Genomic DNA, 9583 nt, shown 5'->3' on the forward strand with positions numbered 1-9583 from the left:
CCCAGCTCCAGATGTGCCCATGGAGGAGGCCTCTGCTGTAACTACAGGACATTTTTCTCTCTCCCTTTGCCCAATCCTCCTGCGTCACTCTCTCACAGGTGTTAACTGCCCTTCTGCCCCTCTTGGTAGAAATCCAACCTGGCTTCCTTATCTCCCCTCCATGCACAGCCTGCACACAAATCCCCTTCTGAGTCTGTTTCTGGAGAACCTGAACCATGGCAGTAAGAGTTACTCAGATTTTCCTCTGACTCAGTCACTGTGGATTCATGAGAACAGCTTGGATGTGGGGAGTGGCAGGAATGAGGGGGTAGAAATCAAGAGATCAGTTCCATCAATGTCACTGTGGCATTGAATTTACTTTGAGTTCAAGAGGGAACCAATTGGATTAAGAGCATTGGTGCCAGGCATTTGAGCAGTAACTAGAGACTCTCTGTGGCATTGCAGGCAACAGAGCCAGTGCCAGCGGCATCCTAGTGGCAATGATGCTCTTAATATTTGACCTCAGGGACTGGCTCAGTAGCTGACAGCCTCTCCTGATAGATTTCTCCACAGTGAGCAGAAGGAGGGGAGGAGAACAACCCCAGACTTGGTGGCCAGGAGGACAGTGTTAAAAATTACAGGAAGCATCCCTGAGGTCTCCTAGAAACAGTTGGTCAGGGGAAGGGCGGGGGGAGAAAAAAAGAAGAAGATATAGTTTCTGCAGTTTTAGATCAGCCTGAGCCAGAGAAATATGATTTGGGTAAGTGCATGATCTTATTTATATTCCTCGAATGGTGTGGCCTGGGGAAACATTGGCTAAGACTCATGGCTTCTTTCATTATACCCCATTGCTCTATTAAATTCTATTCCCTGCACCTTCAGAGCAAATAATTCCACATAACACTGTCTGCTTTCTTTGATCCATGTGACTGGAAGGATGAATGTCAGCTCCCCTCCCCCACCAACCCTGCCATAGCCCACGGCACAATCAATTTCAATATGCAGGGGAAATAGACCACACAGGATCTATGGCCTCCCAACAGGGACCTGACATATTAACTGTTGTAATGCCTCTAATTCAGTCTATTTACTTTGGGATAGGCCTGTCTCTCCTGCTCATCACTTTAACCCATACATTGGTTGTGTCCTGACTATTTAGAGTGATGGGGGTGATCCTCAGGGCACAGTCATGAGAAGCCTGATGAGGGAACAGCTACAGCAAGCCCATCTCCCTTCAGGGTAATGATGACTAATTCCATTCACAGCCCTCACCCCTGCCTGGAAATCTTCTCTTGCCTTTTAAATTGACGTCTGTCAGAGGGAATGAGACTCTGCCAGTGTCACCGCTTGATGCATCGGCCCGGTGGAGGCACTCCTTCTTGTCATGAAGGGAGACGAGTGAGAGAAGTGAAGAATAGCAGAGGAGCGGGGACTGGGTTGCGGCGGAGGAGGCTCCGGGAAGGTGAAAAATGAGCAGGGAGAGAAGGGGAAACATCTTCAACCAAATGCCATTATTTTGATTTGAACACTTTTGCAGCTTATCTGACAGAGAAGCAGACTATTGAGATGATCTCACTCCGTGTATGTCACAGCCCTAAATAGCTCAAGCTGGTGCGTTTTTCAGAAAGTATTTCTATGAGAAGCAAGTCAACAGGGGCTACATCGAGGCAGGTGATTCCATACAGGCAAACCCTTCTCTTTAAGCTGCTTAAATCTATAACAGGATTTTGATCCTTGATGCATTCCTAGTTAGCTATGGTGGACGACAACCCTCCAAATCAATATATCTCTCTAGATCATCAAGGTGGAGCCGATAGTGATGGATGTAGTTCTCTGACTTTTGATAATAAAAATACATGGGGGTATGCTTCAGGTCAGGTTTCAAAACGGAAAAAAATTTTTTTTTTAAAAAGCACTTCCACGTTATGTTGTGTCTCAATTATTCTCTCTTATTAGAGAGCACTTCTTTCCTTTCCCTATTGTTTTTGTTTAGACTATGCATGCTTGTAGGTTTTAGAAGACAAGCAGATTCGAGCTCTAGTTGGGTGGAATCTTCTGCCCTCAGATCACATGGTAACATGCCATTAATTATTTTGGCTAATCTAGGAACGTTAATGTTCTCCTTTTAAAATGAATGTTCAAACATTATAATATTCTTACTACATGGACAAATCTCTCTATGATTTTAAATAAATCATCCTATTACTTTTGATATAATGAGCCCCACAAAAGAAAGCCATGGTTGAGAGAGCCAGCTAATGTTTGGGTGAGTCTCTATTCACATCTCCCCTTGGAACAGGTTCTGGCTCAAAACTGACTCCCCAGTGGGACCAGAAAAGGCCTGAAGGAGTCTGGCCCAGCGCCCAGGCATTTTGGTTGGGCGATTCTCAAAAGGCCAGGGTGTTCTTGAGGATAACCCAGGCCGCTCACTGCTGGCCAGGAGGAGTTCTGAAATCGTGATCTGGAACCATGCCCTGTCAGTCCTGGAGAAAACCCAAAGCCATAGATCTGCTTCAGAATGAGTCTGATCTCGGGCCAGAGGGATAGCTGAGGTCAAGGGCAAGCTTTTCAAGGTCTTTTTGTACTCAGAGGTGCTCCCTGATCTCCTTCATCCCAGGCAGAGCTTAGCTAGTGGCAAGAAGGTGTAGATAAGCAACATTCCACCACTGCCTGACCTGCTGAGGTGGAGGGCTTGGGTTCATGCCCCTGGCTTGTGCCTTTGGCACATCTAAGACAACAAATAATGACAGTAGTTATTACCATTTCCTGAACAGCTTCTCTGCCAAGCACTGAGTTAGCTTAATTATAATACAGCTGAAGGTAAAAATTAGTGTACCTTTTGCTTGTTGTTCTTTCCCATCTGGACTGCAAACTCTTTAAGAAAGGGACATTTTTTAGTGCTGCTCTGCTCTAATCAAAGTGCCTGCTAGTAGCAGGAACTTAATAAAGATTTAATAAACTCATGTATAACCCATGGTCAAAGACAATAGTGTGGTGAAAGCCTGGGAGGTGGTGGGAGGGGGCCAATGGAGGGGAGGGGACATCTGAAATACGTCAACAATAAAGACAAATTTTTCTTACATAAATGAATTACATCCTTCATAAAAAAGATTTAATAAACTCAAAAGGGTCACATAAGATACCCAAATTCATTCACACAGCCTAAAGACCAGGGTCAAGGTTCAAAGCTAATGGGATGGAAAGTAGTAGGTAGCTCCATACTACACTCCTATTCTGCCTCTGCCCTCTATGGGGTTGAACAAACCATCTGACTTAGGTGAACCATCCTTGAGGTATTAAGGACCTCGAGAAAAGTAAAAAGGAGTGGCCTCACAATGATAACAATTCTGATGTTATTGGTACCTCTACCATGCCTGGAATGGAGCCACAGAATAGTAATTCATCAAAATGTTGTGAAGCTGGTTCTTTCTACAAATATAGGTGTTGGAATGGAAGAGATAAGTTGTCTGCCAGCAAGGTCATTCCACTTGGATTTTTCTCTTGAACACTAATAGTCAGGGGGATAATTTATTAACATAGTCACTTAATACTTGCTTCTTATTACTTCAATAAAATGATAAGAAGTGAGACTGACTCATTTCTATAAGTCTATCCTAATATATAAAAACCCAGGGTCTATAACGTCCAAAATGACCAAAGGCTCCATAAACTGGAAGTCATCCTGCAGTCAGGGCTGGGTTGCCCTGGCGACCCAGCCCTGACTGCTGCCAGTGTGGGCACAGGAACCCAGCACTGACTCCTCAGGTGGGGATAGAGGTCCAAAGAGAGAGACAGAGTCTGACCCACAGCCTCTGTGGCAGCTGTTGTTCAACCATTGGCTCTCTCTCTCTCCGGGCTTCACCAGCAGTCATACCTCTGTTTCTCTCCAGACCTCTGCAGTGGCTGATGATCAGCCCCACTTCTCTGATCAGGTCCAGAGAGAGGCCCGGAGACGCTGACTGGAATAGAAACCGACCAATCAGAACCAAATCTGGGTGAAATGTAAGGAGCCAATGGCTGCATAGGAGGTGTAGCTTTTGACACTGACTGGCATAGAAACTGACCAATCAGAACCAAATTGGCCAGCAGGGACGGGCAGTTGTGGGTAAGATCAAGTCAGCAGGTAAAGGCAGTTAGGGGAAACCAGGCAGGCATAGGCAGTTAGGGGTGATCAGGCCGGCAGGGGAGAGCAGTTGGGGGCAAGATCAGGCCAGCAGGTGAGGGAAGTTGAGATCAGGCTGGCACGGGAGGGCTGTTTGGGGTGAGATCAGGCCAGCAGGAAGGGCAGTTTGGGGAACCAGGCCAGCAGGGGAGGATAGTTGGGGGTGAAATCAGGTCAGCCGGGGAGGGCAGTTAGGAGCAATCAGGCAGTCAGGCAGAGTCAGTTAGGTGTGATCAGGCAGGCAGGCAGGTGAGTGCTTAGGAGCCAGTGGTCCCAGATTGTGAAGGGATGTCTGATTGGAAAGGGTGCAGGATGGACTGAGGAAACCCCCTCCTCCCCCCAACACACACACACACACACACACACACACACACACACACACTCCATGCACAAATTTCATGCGCTGGGCCACTAGTAATAATAATGAAAATATTATGGTTTTACTCTTCAGAATTTACCAAATACTTCTACACATGTGTTATTTTTTTAGAATTGAAACTATACACAGCCTGATTGGCATGGCTTAATGGTTGAGCATCAATCTATGAATTGGGAAGTCATGGTTCAATTCCAAATCAGGGCACATTTCTGGCTTGCAGGCTCTGTCCTCAGTAGGGGGTGTGCAGGAAGCAGGTGATCAATGATTCTCTCTCATCATTGGTGTTTCTATTTCTCTCTCCCTCTTTTTTCCTCTCTGAAATCAATAAAAAACATATTTAAAAAAAAAACTATGCACAGATCTAGGCTAGGAGAGAATTATTATTTTTCTCATCTTGAATAAGAAAAACCAAACTCTAGAGAGAGAACATATATGATTTGTCTAAAGTCACATAGCTAATAAAAAGAATATGATCAAAATTCAGATTCTGATGCCAATTTACTATTCTTATTCATTTCACCAATGGTTCCCAACCCTGGCTGAATATTGGAATGATTCAGAAATTCTTATTTAATTGGCCTTGGGTCAGGCTCCATCAAGAGTTTTTTTAAAAAATGAACCAGGATACTTGTGCAGCCAGGACTGGGAAGAGACCACGCTTCTATTTGTTAATGATCAGCACACTTAGCCAGGTATAAAATTATACCTACTATTTTGTCACTCAAACAGAAGCTACTTGATGATGACCTAATATATGCAAAATTATCGATGTTCGATACTAGTTCACAAGGGCTATTGATTTTTATAAGATACCTTACAGGCAGTCTGCCATTCCTTAACATTTGTAAGACTGAAAATTTAATTACCAAGTTCATGATCATTCTCTCCGTTACTAACCACACACAGAAAAATTTCCTGAGGCTAGAAACCATGTCTAATTAACCTAAGGGTTATTTAGACTGAAAAAAAAAAAAAGAGGACTGAAAGCAACTTAATGAGTCCAATTATTTCCTTTAAGCCCAGAAAGGGCATTAGTAACATATTTCCCTTGAAGACGAAGCAGACAGACCTCCTTCCCAGTCTCGTTTGCAGTCTCTCCCCCAACAAACTGAGACTTAGCTCCAGAGAGAGTGATGTGATAGCTACTAATGGTGGTGCTGGTTGTTTTTTCATGATTTCCAAAAAAGTAAAAAGTAAAAGCAGAGTTAGTGTCATTTAATGCAGAGAGGAGTCAAGATTAGTCAAGACGAGTCTCATAGTATTGTTGGTTGAATTAGTCAAGGTAACTAGGCTATGCTACAGTAGCAACAACACAAACTCCTAGATGCTTTAATTATATATCTCCGGCTATACTCTATGACCCACGTTGGTGAGGGAGCAGAGGGGTTCTGCTTCAGTCACCCTGTCACACAGAGGGCCACCTTCTTATGATTGGCCATCAGGCATGTGCATCTTTCTTAGTTGCCATGGTAGGGGAAGAAAGAGAGTGGAAATTATTCATGGACTTTACACTCCTTCTCTCATGCAATTGAAATACATGTATTCACATTTTCCTGCTACAAACTAATCAAATTACTCTTTCCTAACTGCAAACAGACTAGGAAATAGAAGGCAACTACGCAGAATTTAGTGGGCAATGCTTTCTAGGCCACAGGCCTTTACAAGTCATTTTTATGACTCTTCCCCATATTTTGAACTAGATTGGCTCCCTAGAAAACCCCAGAAGTTGATTTTTTATGTCTTATTGAGAAATAGGGGCAAGTTCCTCCCCAATTTTTATCCTTAAGGTAGAAGTCATAGAAGAGTTGTTAATAAATGATTTGTTTCTACAAATAATAAGGAAAGTAATGAAATACTTGTACTATTGGAAAAGGTGACTATATAGTGGTCCTGGTGCCTTTCACATCTATTCATTTATTTATTTACTCTTTTCTCATGGATTATTTCCTAGAATTTAAAAAATAAAATAGGCTTTCACTGCATGACTTAGGCACAGTCATGCCTAGTTTTGGTAATCTCTTGATTACCCATCCAGATCCACTAAAGCAGCAATTTTTAACAAGTGCTGCACACTGAAGCACAAAGAGTACAAAACAAGAGGGATCTAAAGTGGTCCATATAAAGATACATCATAATTAAAGTGCCAAGGGTTAAAGACAAAGAGAGAATCTTAAAAGCAGCAAGAGGAAAGCAGCTAAAAGAGGAGAACCCACAGACTGGCAGTTGATTTTTTAATGGAAACTTTGCAGGAAAGAATGGAGTGGCAAGAAATATTCAAAGTGATGAATAGCAAGTACCAACAATCAAGGTTACTCTACCCAGCAAAGCTATTATTTAGAATTGAAGGTCAGATAAAGAACTTCACAGATAAGAAAAAGCTGGAGAAATTCATCAGTACTACCTGAAATCCAGTACTACCTGAAATCCTGAAGGGTATTCTTTATGAGGAAGAGAATAGAAGAAGGAATAGAAGAGAAGAAGGAATAGAAGAGGAAGAAGAAGAAGAAAAAGAAAATAATAATAAAATGGCAATAAATACATATCTATCAACAATTGAGTCTAAAAATCAAATAAATGGACAAGGAATCTAATGAACAAAATAAACTGATGAATAAAATAGAATCAGAGACACGGAAACATGGCTCAGACTAACAAATCTCAGAGGGAAAGAAGGTGGGCAGGAAGAGATTGATAAAGATCTTATATGCATGCTAGAAGCCTAGTGCATAAATTTGTGCATGGGTGGGGTCTGGCCAGCATTGCCCCAATCTGGGCAGATTGGAGCCTGGCCTGTTGGGAGGAGAAGATGGCAGGAGGTTGGCTGACTGGCCCACCCCGATCAGCCAATGAGGACCAGGCTGGCTGATGGGAGGGGCCACAGGCAATTGGCCAGCATGCTCCACCCTTGATTGGAGAGGGCCAATCAGAGGTGGGGCCAGGGCCAGCCATAGGGAAGGGCTGTGGGCAGTGGGCCAGCTGTCCCCACCCTGGAATTGGATTGGGGGGGGGGGCAATTGAGGATCAGCAGCCAGCCCAACCCCTGATTAGTGTGTGGGGGCAATCAGGGCAGAGCTGGCTTGGGGGAGGGGCCACGGGCCAATTGGGATGGTGGGGGCCCATCAGGGGCGGGGCCAGCTAGGGGGAGGTGCCAAGGAAGGTTGGTTAGCTGGCTCCACTCCCCTTGATCAGGCTGGTTTGCTGGCTGCAGTGGGCATCAATAGCATCCAGTCTCTGACTTTTCATATATATAGATACACATTACATATGAACACGGACAATAGGGTGATGAAGGCCTGGGATGGGGTGGGAACAGGTGGAGGGGGACTATGGAGGGTGGGAGGGGAAAGGAGACTTCTGTAATACTCTCAACAATAAAGATTTTTTAAAATAAAAATAATTTTTAAAACATGCAATACCTGACTATTGAGTCTGGGGCACTGACCTCTTTTCCCTTAGAATGTCAAATACAAAAATGACAACAGCCAATATAATAACTCTCCTGAATGAATGGATCAAAATTATACTGATTTTTTGTCAGATCTGCAAAAAATATATATATATTGTGGTACACCACAAAATTTTAGTAATTAGTTTATGTGTGTCATGAGATTAAAAAAAGAAGTCGAAAATCATTGCACTACACAATTGGAATTAGAAGATTTTTTTTTTTTAAATGAGCCAGGTTTTGCACAGTTGAAGAAAATCCATAATAAGGAATAAACTCAACAATTTAAAGAAGAGCATTATATTAGTTTCTTCAGAAAGCTGGAAGCTGCATTCTCAGGAAGCTCTCTGCTTAATGAGGTGCCCTTAGGAGAAAATAACATCTTTTTCATAGTACCTCCATTTGGCATCACTTCCTCCCAGCATCCAAGTTTCCCTTCATAGGAGTAATCGGGCCAACCGAAAGCAGGCAAGCCAATGTGATAACTCCTAGAGGTTGTTTTGAACATTCGACCATTACAGTGAGCAAGCTCCAGACAGCCCTTCTTCCAAAGCCATTTGAGCAGCTCTTCCACTGTGACAATTAGGCCTAAAGCTCTTGGTTAAGGATAGAGAATTCCATACAAAGGGGGGGAAAATAGAGTTGAAAAAATTCAAATGACGTCAATCAATTTTTAGTTTTGAAGGAATATTACAACTTTTGTGTGTGTGTTTATCAATTCACCTTGAAAGATAGACAAAATCTGTATCTGTTGTGAATAGATGTTTTTGTTTTTAATTTTATCAATGTGCTAATGAATGCTGTTGCATGTGGTACCTGCAGGAACTGTCTTTGATTATGATCATTTATTTAAAATATTATTTGAAACAATCTTTCCAAGGAAAACACTTGTTCGATAAAATATTTTAAATACGTTGATCCATATCAATAAGAATACACAAAATCTAAATAAGCTATTCCATAAAAGCCATGTTTCTTTTAATAGGATGTTTTACACTTAAAAATCTCACCTGCTCCCCACTTGACCCCTCCCCCACCAGGGATCTTATCGATTAGTAGTTAGAGCAATGATTCTCATCCCTGGCTACACATTGAAATCACTTAGGGAGCTTTTAAAAATTAGTGATGATGGAGCCCCACCCCGACCACGTGACTCGGAGTCTCTGGGAGTGAGGCCCAGACACTGATGTTTTCTCAGGGCTCCCCCGATGAGGCTAATGTGCAATCAGGGTTGGCAAACACTGATAGAGAACGCTTTCTCTCTCCAGCTGGCAGCAATAATATGTTCTCTAAACTTCCTGTTATTACGATAGAAGTCGATGTGTACTTACTACCCCTCATCCTCTAAAGAGAAAGTTTCTGGAAGGTAGATCCACCTAGTATGTCCAATTCACCTTCATGTCCCCAGGGTAGCTAGCAAGGCACTGACAAGCACCATGCTGAACACATCTTAGCTGACTGAGTGGCATACTGTCTGGTCATTTGAATAAATCTAACTGCAGGTTTTTAATTTCATAAACTCTAAGGAGCTCCTTTCAAAAGAAGAGCAGCGGAAGGATATATAAATAAAAAAAGTGATCATTTATAATTAGTGGTTTGGTAATTCTTATCCCAGATA

The 9583-nt window shown here is 42.8% G+C and overlaps 1 long non-coding RNA gene across 1 annotated transcript in view; it reads left to right on the plus strand.

Moving 5' to 3' along the window:
• The first annotated feature begins 550 nt into the window (after positions 1–550).
• Positions 551–9583, plus strand: part of LOC311630306 — a 13591-nt gene continuing 4558 nt past the window's right edge. Inside the window, exon 1 of the long non-coding RNA XR_014796346.1 lies at positions 551–739. This is a non-coding gene — a long non-coding RNA (uncharacterized lncRNA). The remainder of the gene's footprint in view (positions 740–9583) is intronic.

Source organism: Pipistrellus hanaki, assembly GCF_964339955.1.
Source record: "Pipistrellus hanaki genome assembly, chromosome: 11".
Lineage (NCBI taxonomy): Eukaryota > Metazoa > Chordata > Mammalia > Chiroptera > Vespertilionidae > Pipistrellus > Pipistrellus hanaki.